This window comes from Pteronotus mesoamericanus, unplaced genomic scaffold, assembly GCF_021234165.1.
Source record: "Pteronotus mesoamericanus isolate MK-2021 breed Mesoamerican mustached bat unplaced genomic scaffold, CSHL_Meso_final scaffold_651, whole genome shotgun sequence".
Taxonomy (NCBI): Eukaryota; Metazoa; Chordata; class Mammalia; order Chiroptera; family Mormoopidae; genus Pteronotus; species Pteronotus mesoamericanus.
In genome coordinates, this window is record NW_026555325.1 from 12,695,730 (window position 1) to 12,709,671 (window position 13,942).

The 13,942-nt window shown below is 35.1% G+C and overlaps 1 protein-coding gene across 2 annotated transcripts in view; it reads left to right on the forward strand.

Moving 5' to 3' along the window:
* Nucleotides 1-13,942, forward strand: part of MBD5 (methyl-CpG binding domain protein 5) — a 148,635-nt gene that overhangs the window by 56,891 nt on the left and 77,802 nt on the right. The window lies entirely within an intron of this gene.

The window sequence follows — 13,942 nt, forward strand, 5'->3', positions numbered from 1 at the left end:
CTCCCCATACCACTACCCCACCACCGCCCCACACACACATTGGAAAAATTGTCTTTCACAAAACCTGTCTCTAGTGCCAAAAAGTTGGGAACCACTGACATACCATCTTGAAGGATGACTCATGGGTTTATGTGCCTTTCCTTTTACTTTTTAAACATACTTTTTATATCTAAGCCACATAGGAACATCCCTGTGCAGCCACTTCAGCTTCTACAGATATCTCTCTGGTTTCTCCACCTCTGGGCTTATGCTGGTTACGTGGTCATGATCAAGTGGTGTTTGGTTGTTTTTTTTTAATAATTTAAAACTTTTTTGCCTTCCTTATAACCAGTGCTGACAATGCACTTGTGTTTGTCTTTGAATTCTTTGAAATATCCTTTTCTCAAATCCTGTGTAATCACTCCCAGTATTCACTTTCTGGGCTATTACAATCTCCAAAATAACATGAACCATTTCTTCAATTATTCTAATTATGCCTATCATTATTAGTCAGATTTAAATACAAAGAAGTAGTTTAGGAGACAATTGTGAACAGACATCCAAGTTTTTGTCAGACTGTCAGCTTTTATCACAAAGACTTCTTTCTATCGGCTTGCTTCTCCCAGTCCGTCCTTAATGCAGCAAAAAAGAGATACCTTCCTAAAGTGCAGTTAAGGTCTTTTCACTCCTCTCCTTATACTCTTTTGATGGTTCCCCAGGGCAATTAAAATAAAATTCAAAATATGAATAATAAAGCCTGACATGATTCCCTCCCTGCCTGTTTCTCCAACCTCATCTCATGCCACTCCCCCTTCCTTCATTACACTCCAGCATCATCAATCTTCCTTCAGTTTCTAGAACACACCCAGCTCTTGTTCAGCACTGGAATTTTGTACATGCTCTTTCCTTTGCTTGGAATACTCTTTCCCTGATTCTTTTCTCATGAATAGTTTCTTTCTCATCCTTCAGGTCTCACTTCAATTTTTTCTCCTCAGAGAGGACTTCCCATTTATGTAAAAGAGATCTTTTCTACCCCTCCGCTTTGTTCTCTTTTAAACCTTCCTTTATTTCTTTTATAGCAGTTAACATAACTTGAAGTTATTTTATTTATGTATTTGCTTATTGGTTTTTAGTCTCTCTCCACCACTACAATACAAGCCTCCCAACTGCAGTATCTGCAGTGCCCAGAACAGTCTGACATAAAGTAGGCCTTAATGAAGGATTTAAGTGATTTCACTTGAATTTAGATCTAGCTCATATATTTTTGAATGAATAATGAATAAACATCCAGGCATACCTTGGAAATACTCTGGTTTAGGTTCTGTACCACTGCAATAAAGCAAATATTGCAATACAGTGAGTCTCATATATGTTTTGGTTTCCCAGTGCATATAAAAATGATGTTTATACCATAATATAATCTATTATGTATACAATATTATTATGTCTAAAAAATAATATATATACCTTAATTCAGGGGTGTCCAATCTTTTGCATCTCTGGGCCACAATGGAAGAAGAAAAGTTATCTCAGGCCACACATTAAATACACAAACACTAACAAAAATTAATAAGCAAAAAAGAAAGTCCGTGCATGTTCATGATATCTGCTACCACAGATAAACAAAAATGTCCTCACATAATAACCCTAATTATACAGCATCCCTTTCAATAATCTTTTAAAATCATCAAACAGGTCCCAAGTTGGTAATCACTAATATACAAAATGTACATATCTAAATAATAAAACATCATTGTATGTATGTTTATTTTATATGACATTGCAATATGTAATCACAAAAAATATCTCATAATGTTTTGAGTAAATTAATGACTTCGTGTTGGGCATGTCAATAGCCGTCCTGGACCACAGGTTGGACACCCCTACTTTAATTTAAAGTATACTAACCATCAACTGAGCCTTCAGGGAGTCACAATCTTTTTGTGGGTGGAGGGTTTTGTCCTTTTAATGGCTGTTGATTGATTAAGGCGGTGGTCACTGAAGGTTGGGGTGGCTGTGGCAATTTCTTAAAATAAGACAACAATGAAGTTTGCCATATCAATTGACTCTTCCTTTCACTAGAACATTGAAAGGCTATTGTAGGGTTACTAATAGACCAATTTCAATATAGTTGTGTCTTGGGGAACAGGGAGGCCTGAGGAAAGGGGGAGAGAGAGGACAACAGCTGGCCAGTAGCAGAGTCAGAACATACTTAACATTTATTAAGTTTCATGTCTTATATGGGTATGGTTCATGGAACCCAAAAACAATTATAACAGTAACATCAAAGTTCACTGGTCACAGATCGCTGTAACAAATATAATAATAAAAGAAAAGTTGGAAATATTATAAGAATTACTAAAATGTGACACAGAGACACTAAGTGAGCAAATGCTATTGGAAAATTGGCACTGATAGTCTTGCTCAACACAGGGCTACCACAATACTTCAGTTTTTAAAAAGTGCAATGTCTGCAAAGTGTAATAAATTGAAGCACAATATAGCAAGGTATTCTTGTATTAGAAAGGAAATTATAAAATTTAGAATAAAATCAACTTTTTAAGAAAGATTTTCTTTAATACTGAAGTGTGAGATAGTTCAGTAAGGGAAAAAAGACAAATTAGGTATTTAAAAATCCTCATTACCTGAAATAATGATTCAGCGTGACCCAGTTACTCTTGTGTGTCTTTGCCGAACAAATGAAAAAGATTAACATCAACATTATCATCTCACAAAATACATTTTTCTAAATGTAATGTATTTTTAATTTTTTATGATATCTTTTTGTATTTTGTAAAATAATATGAAATTTCCCAGTATCTCTCTGATATTTTATATAAGTAAATATATTTATATGGATATGAATATCTCTACATTTTTAGGTGTTTATATTCATAGGTATATATGAAGTAGATTGAGGCTACCAGGGAATTTTTTAGAAAAATGGAGTGTATATAGTAGTGAGCTGTTTAGTAATGCCTAATGCAAGACAGGGATTGAAAATATGAAATAGTATGAGATCTTATCTATTTATCATTCAGTTTTAATCACATAATACTGTTAAATTACAGCACTTATATTTTAATATCCTGGCTTTTTTTTTTTCAGAAATAATATTGTTAGTTGAAGTGTTCATGCCGAAAATATAAAATTATCACTGCAGTTGTCTAGTGAAGTGTTCATGCTTGAAACATTAGAATTATCATTGAAGTCACATGTTTTGATTTATTGTTTATTACTGGCAAGAAATGACCTCATAGTCTAAATTTGAAATTTATTTGAAGGTTTCAGGATTATTTTCATATAAATTTAGTAAGTTCCTTTTATTTGTTTCTCATGTTTTTAATGTAAAAATTCATGGTTATGTTTTATAGTTGCCTTCTGTGTTTAATAGATGATTTTTATGTCAACATCTGTTTTCTGGTTCTAATTTGGACACCTTTCTGACAACAATAATAAATCGATAGCTAGTAATACTGCCTAACCATGAACTAGAATTAATGTATGCTCTTAAAAGTTATGTAACCTCTGTCAGAGACTTTGTAGGTCAGTAGAAGTTAGCTTATTAGCTGATTGGTTGATCCGAATCATCAGTATTCATGCTGAAACCTATAAAAATAAAAACATTAAAACATATCAGTTGATATTTAGAAACAAAAAAATTGCAATAAAGTCTTAAAGTGTCGCCTACGATTAGAACTAAGAAAGTTTTATCTTTTCATTCAGTACCTTTGCTTATATATATGGTTGCCATGGCAGTTTTTTCATTAACATTAGATTGATTTGCCCAGAAATAAAATTGTTTGCATCATCTCAATTCCTAATGTTCCTAAAGCCTCCTAAGGCAGCTTTAGGTTTTAACTTCCAAGTTGTTCCAGATTCTCAAGAGTTCCTGCCATGCTGAGTTTTCTCGGAACTCAAATGTAACATGTTGTTGTGATCAATGTTAGTATCAAGGTCACTGTCATATTTTCATTCTTGATCCAAAAAAAAATGTTTTAGACAGTTTAAGTCATCAAGAAAAAAGGAATTTTGAAGCTAATGAATTACAAGGATATTTGCATAATAAAAATAAAGGCATAAATTCAATACTTATGCAAAGCTTTATATTTAGTATTCTAAACTTTTTTGTTATAAAATATTAACATCTATGTTAATGAGCATAGAAAAACAATATTAAATTGGAGTAATTAGGCCCCTCTATGTTACGTGTTAAAAATCATGCCTGAGTCAGGGCTTGTGTAGATTGCCAAAAATAAATATACTTTTCTTTCTAATAACTTGATTGCTTTATGCCACTTACGTGAAATTCCCAAGAGGTTTCCAGAAGTTATTGCACAGGTTTTGAGGGAACATTCCATATATTATTTGTTTTTTAACACCTAAATAAGAGTTGAATATATTAGGTGCTCAGTACGTTTGTTTAAACCAACATGTAATTTTAGTCTCTGAAGGTTAAGATACAAAGATTGCTTTTACTAGGGCCACTTAAGGAAGAAAAGGTTGGAAATTTACAGCATTTTATGTAAAAGGGAGCCCAATTTCACAATCTATAGATTGTAAAAGTACTGCAACCCTATGAATGATATTTAACTGTCACTTAAATATTTTTACACTTAGAACATCATTTTCAACATACTTTTCTTCACTTGACAGTATGTATCAGAAATCTTTTCATATAACCATAGAGCTACTTCTTTTAAGCGGTGTATTATGTCCCATACTCTGAAGGTTTTACAACTTACCCATTCCCTAATTAATGGGTATTCATGTTGTTTTGTAGTTTTCATTCTAATGATCAATATTTCTGTGAATATCATTTTACATAACTTTTTGTGCACGTATTTGATTATTTTTCCAAGCATGATAAAGGAGAGGAATTGCTGTTATGCATATCTTAAATTCATATAGAAACTGATACAGTTTCCTACTAAAAGGAGGTAACAGTTCATGCTTCTATCAGCAGTTGTTGATACTAGGTATTTTCTCATAATTTTGACAAAACTTGATATTAGCAATCTTTTAAAAATGTTTATATTCTTATGAGTGAAAAGCAGTGCTTCTTGATTGTTTTATTTTGCATTTTCTGATTACTACTAAAATTGAGCATCTCCTCTTACACCTACTATCCTGTTACATTTTGTCTTCTCAGCTTATCCACATTTTACAGTCCATTTTTCTTTTGGGCTCTTTATCTTTTTTTATTGATTTTTAGAAGTTCTTTATACATTAAGATATTAATACCTTGTTATATATGTTGGAAATATTTTCCCCAGGCTATCAATTGTGTTTTAAGTTTTTTGGTGGCTTTTTTCCTGAAGAGAAATTTTAAATTTTATTATAGTAAAATATACCAGTCTTTTTCATGATGGCATTTGCTTTTTGTATCCTATTTAGAAGGCTTTCATAAGTAAGGCACAAAGAAACATTCTTTTACATTTTCTTAATGCATTTTTCTTAATTGCATTGGTTTAGTTTTGGGTTTTGATTTAAGGTTTGAATCATCTGGAATGCATTTTTGTGAATTACATGAGTTATGGAAGTAACTCTTCTTTTTTCCAAAAGGATATCCAATTTTCCCAACACCATTTATTGAATTGACCTTCCTTTTCCTACACATTTAAAATGCCACTTCTATAATTAATTAAATTTGCATATCTATGGGTTCATTTGTGGCCATTCTCTTCTTTTACATATACTACTTGCCTATTCTTGCATCAATAATACAACTTTTTAACATAGTTTGCTATTTGATGGGACAATTTTCTCTTATTTTGGAAGTTGGTTCTATACCCAGATGCCCTCTAACTACTTTTGTTATTGGTCCTAATTTTTCAGTTTGGATTTCTGAGGTGAAAGATCATATTGACTTCAAGTACTGACAGTTTTATCTCTTTAGTTCTCTTCCTTATACCTTACATAATAGCTATTTGCCTTGCTAAATATTCAAGACAATTCCATTTCCAAATAAATGCCTGTAAAAGGGCTCATTTCTATCAGCTTCTGCAGGTTTCATCTTTCTCTACCTATCCCTCTCCCAAATTCAGTCCTCCATTTATGCAAGATGGCTTTAAGTTATTTTCCTCAATTTCTGTTGCCGCACCTTTAAAAAAGTATTTACATTAAGCTTGAGTTATTCAACTAAATGTGTAAGGCTGAGGGAATTAGGCAAAATAGGGAAGAGATTCTAAAGTAGAATAGCCCATTTTATTAACTCTTTCTGACCTGATATAGAACATTTCTTTCTACTTCATTTATGTATTTTATCACTTTTGCCTTATAATGTTCATGGTTCTATATTTTGTTTCCCCAATATTTTAACTCCTTCAGGTCAGACTATTTCCTCTGCCCCCTATACACCCACCGTTACTACCCTTCTCCCTTTATACCTGCACTGCGAGTTTTTTAACTTTGTGTAGCCCTTTATTCTAGCTTACATTTCCTTATCTTCAATAACACAGTTGCTGTATCTCGGACTTCATTGCCAAGCTGTCTTGCCCACCCACCACCAAAACCCTGATTTTGTTTTATTTGTGTGAGTGTGTATGTTTTTCTTACATTTTGAAAGCTTTGTATTTGGAAATTAATTCAATTTACAGAGAAATTACAATAATACAATGAATTCTCTTTACACACATTCAGCAATTGTTAACATTTTGCCATATTTCCTTTATCATTCTCTCTCTGACCCCTCATAATGTATATTTATGTATATCTTTTAGAAGTTTTATAGTAAATTGCAAATATAATGTAATCTATTTTGTTTTTAATTTTCCCATCCCTCTACTCAATAAGCCTGAGGTTCAACTCTGTCCATACTACTTGCTTGTCTGATAAGTCATGTTATAGAGAATAAAGTTACACTTTAGATTATGTCATAAATTCATGATCACTAACTTCAATTTGCCTTTCAACACTACCTCTATATGAGTGACTTTTTAAATTTGAAAACACAGGTTGTTTGCAGATATAATTTTTTTTAAGTTTATTTTATTGATTATGCTATTAAAGTTGTCCCATTTTTTTTCTCTCCTTTATTCCCCTCCGCCCTGCACCCCCCTCCCTCCAGCATTCCCCCCCTTAGTTCATGTCCATGGGTCATACATATAAGTTCTTTTGGCTTCTTCATTTTCTATACTATTCTTAACCTCCCCCTGTCTATTTTATACCTACCAATTATTCTTCTTATTCCCTGTACCTTTTCCCCCATTCTCCCCATTACCCCTCACCACTGATAACCCCCCATGTGATCTCCCTTTATGTGATTCTGTTCCTGTTCTAGTTGTTTGCTTAGTTTGTTTTTGTTTTTGTTTTTCTAGGTTCAGTTGTTAATAGTTGCAAGTTTTTTGTCATTTTACTGTTCATAGTTTTGATCATTTTCTTAAATAAGTCCCATTAACATTTCATATAATGAGGGCTTGGTGATGATGAGCTCCTTTAACTTTACTTTGTCTGGGAAGCACTTTATCTGCCCTTCAATTTTAAATGATAGCTTTGCTGGATAGAGTCATCTTGGTTGTAGGTCCTTGCTTTTCATCCCTTTGAATACTTTGCCATTCCCTCCTTGTCTGCAAAATTTTTTATTGAGAAATCAGCTGACTCTCTTTGCTTCCTGGACCCTTGTATGTCTATTGCCTTCACCAAATTAGGAAAGTTTTCTTTCATTATTTTTTCAAATATGTTTTCAGTTTCTTGCTCTGCCTCCTCTCTTTCTGGCATCACTATGATTCAGATATTGGTACTTTTGGAGATGCCCCAGAGGCAACTTGTACTATCCTTGGGGTTTTTTTTTAGTTCTTTTTTCTTGTCGCTGTTTTGGTTGAATGCTTATTTCTTCCTTATGTCCATGTTCCAAATTGTTTATTTGAATCCCAGCTTCACCCCCTCCACGGTTGGGTCCCTGTAGATTTTTCTTCATTTCACTTAGTATAACCTTCATTTCTTCCTGGGTTTGTTTTTTTGTTTTTTTTTTAATTTTGTTGCTGTATTCATTGAATTCTTTGAACATCCTGATCATCAGTGTTTTGAACTCTGCATCGGATGGGTTGGTTATCTCTGTTTCGCTCGTTCTTTTTCTGGGGTTTTGTTCTGTGTTTTTCATTTGGGCCCTATTTCTTTGTTTCCTCAATTTGGCAGCCTCCCCGTTTTTGTTTCTGTGTATTAAGTAGATCTGCTTTGACTCCCTGTCTTAGTAGCGTGGCCTGTTGTAGAAAAGGCACCTGTAAGTTGTTGGGGCAGAGCCTTAGATAATCAACAGGGCGGGCAACCTGCTTCATCTCTTTGTGACTCTGTGTGGCAGGAGGGCTTGAAATCGAGACGGTGTCACTGCTGGTTTCTGGAGGTTTGCCCAGCACTTGCCTTGTGCCACTGGAGCACTTCCAGCTGTTGCCCTGATGCCGAATTCCAGAGCGTGTGGGTGTGTATACATTTTCCTGAAAATCCAGCACTTTCTTCTGCCACCCCAACCCCCACTTATTTTTATAGCCAGAGGTTATGGGGATTTATCTTTCTGGCACTGGAACCCTAGGCTATGTGGTCTGGCCTGGGGCTGCAATCACTCACTCCCAAGGTATCCTTCTCAATTTTCATCCACACACATGAATGTGGGACCACCCATTCTGCCACCACTGCCTCTCTGTGCCGCACCAAAGCTCCACGCCTCTCCACCCATCTCCACAACTCTGCCCCTCCTACCCGTCAGGATGAGTGTGACTTCTTTAATCCTTGGTTGTCAGTCTTCCAATCAGCTCAATTTTCTGACAATTTTGGGTGTTATTTGTTTTGAGGTCTAATTGTAATTCTTTCTGTGGTTTATACACGTTGTTTATAAGCGTGTTTATAAGCGTGTTTATATACGCCTCTATATTCACCAGAACTCCTTAATAAAGTCTTTCTTGCTTGCTTTTCTAGCTTATGTAGAAATAATAGAATCAAAAGGATTAGAGGAACATCCATCTCAGAGAAGGTTATTCAGAATTTTCTAAATGTTAGACATAAATTTAAATTTTTTTAATATAATAAGTATTTTAACACTGTAATAAAAGTAAGAAGCACACTCAAATGTTTTATACCAAACTGTAACACATGAACATATCATGAAACAAAAAATAAACTCTGCTAGCTTTTATTTTTATGGACTATTGACTAAAGCTTTGCTATCAATTTTTATATAGATATTCGAGCTTATGAATATATTTTTATTTTTACATTTTTAGCTGGGTTTTTTTAAAAACTTGAGTTCATTATTATATACCCAAATCAAATTATGTAAGCCAGAACACTGTTGTAGCATGTGTGTGCTCCATTGAATAAATATAATCAAGATGTCGAAGCATCTGCCTGCCATAAAGCCTTGTCACTCCTTAACAGTATGCAATGGTAAATTAATATGATAAAATTATATTGAAGAGGCCTGACCAGGTGGCTTTTTTGGTTGGAGCATTGTCTAATACACCAAAAGGTTGTGGGTTCAATCCCCAGTCAGGGCACATACCTGGGTTGCAGGGATAATATCTGGTCAAGACTTACACAGGAGGCAACTGATCAATGTTTCTTATACTGATATCTCTCTCTCTCTCTCTCTCCCCCCCCTTCTCCTCCTTCTCCTTGTTCTTCTCGTTCTTCTCCTCCTCCTTCTCCTCCTCCTTCTCCCCTCACCCTCCCCTCCCCTCCTCCTCCTCCTCCTCCTTCTTCTTTCTTCTCCTCCTTCTCCTTCTCCTTCTCCTTCTCCTCCTCCTCCTCCTCCTCCTCCTCCTCCTCCTTCTCCTTCTCCTTCTTCTCTTCTTTCTTTCTCTAAAATCAATAAGCATTCCGCAGCTGAGGATTTATAAATATATATATACCAAGGTCTGTCCAGAAGGTATCCAGCCATGTAACATGAAAAATAGAGACATTTATTGAAGAAGATACAGGAAATAGTGTACATAGGACAATGATGCCTCAGTCCCCTTCAAAGTAGACACCTTGGGACCTCACACAGTTCTCCCAGTCACCATCAGCTGCCCCGTCATATTTTCCTGAATCTCTTTGACAGTCTGATATCTCTCCCCTTTCAAATGTGATTTTAGTTTTGGGAAAAGCCATAAGTCACAGGCCACCAAACCTGAGCTATAGGAGGGTCGAGTCACCTGGGTGATTTGATGTTTCACAAAAAACACTCTGCAGGAGATATGGTGCATGAGTGGGCACACTGTCGTGATGAAGCTGCCATTCACCAGTTGCGCATAGCTGTGGCCTTCTGAATCATCTGAAGAGTTTCATGGAGGAATGTTCAAGCTTATCGCAAAATTTGATCCAGATTCGTTGCCTTACTTGCTTAGTCATTTTGAATGCAACACCAACACAGTACACATACTCACTCAAGGACGTCTACGGCCCCCATTGTCTAGTTCAGTGAAGTCGTCATTATTCACACAGGTGCATTCCAGTCCACTTTCCTTGGCTGCCAGGTGACATCGATGTCACACAAAGTATTCTCATTATATTAATAATGGCTGGACTTTTTCTGTACAAACCTCATATATATATAAGAAAGTTTTATTGCTTAATTTATGTTTTGGTTATTTGTTGCCTATGAATATTTTGTATTCATGACCAGAAACATGAATAATAATTAGATACAATCATTCAATTTGGAAACAAGATTTTCTTTATTCCTCCTTCAAGCTTCTGGACTATTTTAATTGCAAAGATCTTAATATTGCAAAACCAAATAAGCTATTTTTAAAAAGTGTGCCATTTGTAATAGCTTTTCTAATAGTAAAAATTGTCTTAATATTATAATGCCAAAACAAAGTACAGAAATTAAGTTGATGATGATGATTAAAATTGCAGCGGTCGCCCATGTCCTTTGATTTCATACTTATTATTAGTCAATAGTTAATTAGTTTTGTTGATGGATATTTCTAAGCAGTATCATACTTTGGGCCTATAAAATGACTTACTACTAACAAACCTCTTGTTCTGTTGTATATAATGGAGGTTTCATTTAGAGTTTATTAAACAAAAGAGGGCTACCACCAAAATAATTTGAAAACCTCTGATCTAGTCTAATCCATTAATTTTACAAATTGAAAAGTTAAAGCTGAGTTTAAGTGTCTTGCTCAAAGTTATACAGCTAGAAAAATACAGTTGCCAAACTTCCAAATCCTTAGTTCACTGTTCTCTATACTATTTGTTATAGTATGTTTAGTTTATGCCATGCCATTTAGCATTTATTGACATAGTTTGTACACATCGCTTATTTATTTATTCAACAAGTAATTTTCTATGTGCCAGGCACTGTTTTAGGCACTGGATACATTCCCTGAATCTAGAAATTGTACTGAGAATAAAATAAGGAAAGTGATTCTATTCAGCCTCCTGCAATTAGCTTAATGTATCATTAGGTGGACTTGCTGTATTATTTAACAAGAACCTTGTATTTATGATTATATTTTAGAGAAGTAAAAAGGGTTCTTTAATATTTTTGAAAGGTGAGAAAAACAAGTAATTTAACTCAAAGCAGTCTGTTTGCATACCATGAACCTGGTAATGTGTTTGGCAACCATAAACTCAAAGATATACAAAACAGCAATGTGTGCGATAGGTGCTATTATCTTTATATAAACAACATCGTAGAATGGGAGAGGAATGAAAAAGTAGCTCTAAGCAGGAGGCTGGAGGGGGCTTCATGGAATAGCTGGCCCTGGAGTTTAGTTAAAGAATGGAAGGTTGCCTTAAGCAAATGGGAGGAATTCTTTCTAAGCCTAGGGAACCCCATGCATAGGTACAGAGTTGTGCGAGGTTTTTGCGTTTCCAAGAAAGTTTAGTGCAGCAAGAACCTAGGGTATCTTAGGAGGAGGAGTGAATAAACATTTTTACCCATGATTAGATGACTGAAGAATGGAAGTAATGAAATGTGCGAATTTCTGATTTCGTACTGTAGGTATTCCTAATGCTTCTACATATTTTTATTCCTAAATGCTAAGTTCTTTGAGAACCCTTGGGGTATTTTGCACTTCCCAGCCTTACGGTGATGTGTTCAGTGCTGAGCATGGCAAGAGCTCAGCATATGCTTACTTACTAACTGTGCCCATCATTCGCTCAACAAATATTTTTGGCTGCAGCATGTGTAAGGTTCTGTACTTTGTGTTACTAGAAATAAAAAACTTGTGATACAAAGCCAGTCTTCAAGGAGCAATTGAACCCAAAGCAAAAAAAAAAAGTAGTTTTTTGTCTGTTATGATGACTAATAAATCCATGTATTCACAGAGCTTACATTTTTGTCAAGAGGAGACAATAATAAGATAAACAGTAAAATATGTATTATGTTAGTAATAAATACTAAGGAGAAAAAAATAAAGGAGGATATAAATTATCAGTAGAGGAAAAGAAGAGGTAAAGCTACTTAATTTCTCTTGCCTCAGTTTCCTCAACTCTAGAAAAGAAAAAAATAGTTTTTATACAATTGTGACAAGAATTAAATGAGTTAATGCATGTATAAAGTGCTCAACACAGTTTCCAGAAGATGGTAAGATAAATGTCAGCTAATATTACTATATATTTGGCTAAAACAACTTTAGCACAGTAGTCATCTTATTTTCATCACTTAATGGACTTTTTTAAATTATATTTTATTGATTATGCTATTGGTTGTCCCAATTTTTCCTCCTTTATCCCCCTCCACCCAGCACCCCCCACTCCCGCAGGTGGTCCCCACACCATTGTTCACATCCATGGGTCATGCATATAAGTTCTTGGCTATTCCATTTCCTATACTGTACTTACATCCCCATAGCTATTCTGTAACAAAAGATATACTTAAAGTTTGGAACTACTCTACAGACTAAGACTCCCTCATCCATATCTTGTTCTTTTTAGTCTCTGCTTCCAATGTACTCACTGATAATATTACTTACTGAAGTAAATCATTGTTTTTTGATAATATTTCTTCTAGAAAACAATAGTCATTTATCTAAATGTCAGGTCATGTTTCTACTTCAGGCTTTAGGCAGGCATCCAGATCTTTCTGTGGAAAATATTCATTAATGCTTCATGACATCACACCTCAAGGTTAAAAGTTCTGACAAAATGAAACCTTTATGCTTGCTTACTATCTAAAAATGAGTACAATACTGAAATTGTCATTACTGGACAGAAGTGTAATATCTTCAATATTAATCTTTTGCAGTTAAGATTATATGCATGGGTTAGGTGAACTTTCAAGTCCCTTTCCTTTCTTTGCCTTTCTAAACTCTGTGCATCTTTAGATATAGCCTGACCTCCTAAACTGCCCCCCTTTCTCTGATCCTTGAAGTCTAAACTAGCTCTTTCTTTGTGTTCATTTAGCAATCCATACTTAGTCCCTATCAAAGCCAGTATCATTACTTACTAACTGTGCCCATCATTCGCTCAACAAATATTTTTGGCTGCAACATGTGTAAGGTTCACATGACTGCCCGACTTCCCACCCCTCACCTCCCAGGCAGTAAGCTCCTTGAGATGGGACTGTGTTTGTATGTTTGGGTCCCTACCATCCATTCAGTGCCTCAAATGCAGTTGCCCAATAAGTACTTCAAATAACTATAATGTCTGCAGTGCCTTTAGTATTTCATGACTATAGAAACATAGTTGCTTAACCTGGCTCCACATCCTTCAGTTGCCCCTTTGTCTCTGCTGGACGCTCTCTGAGGAGTAGCAATGCTCAAGCATGCTGCTACACCACATACTACACATTTCCCTATCCTCCTTTGGCCTAAAATCAAAAAGAGAAAGAAAAAGTAGGCTGGCTATCAGGAAAGACCTCAAAGGTGGAGCAACCTATGGAGTATAACTATGGCCCAGGATGTGTTCCTTACTCTTCCATTTAAAAAATTGATTTTGCCATTGCTCTTGAGGGTGATGGGCTTGTAGGACCTAACACAAACCAGCTACACAATCTATATTTACAAGAAATTAATTTATAAGCCAGGTGACCTGTTTG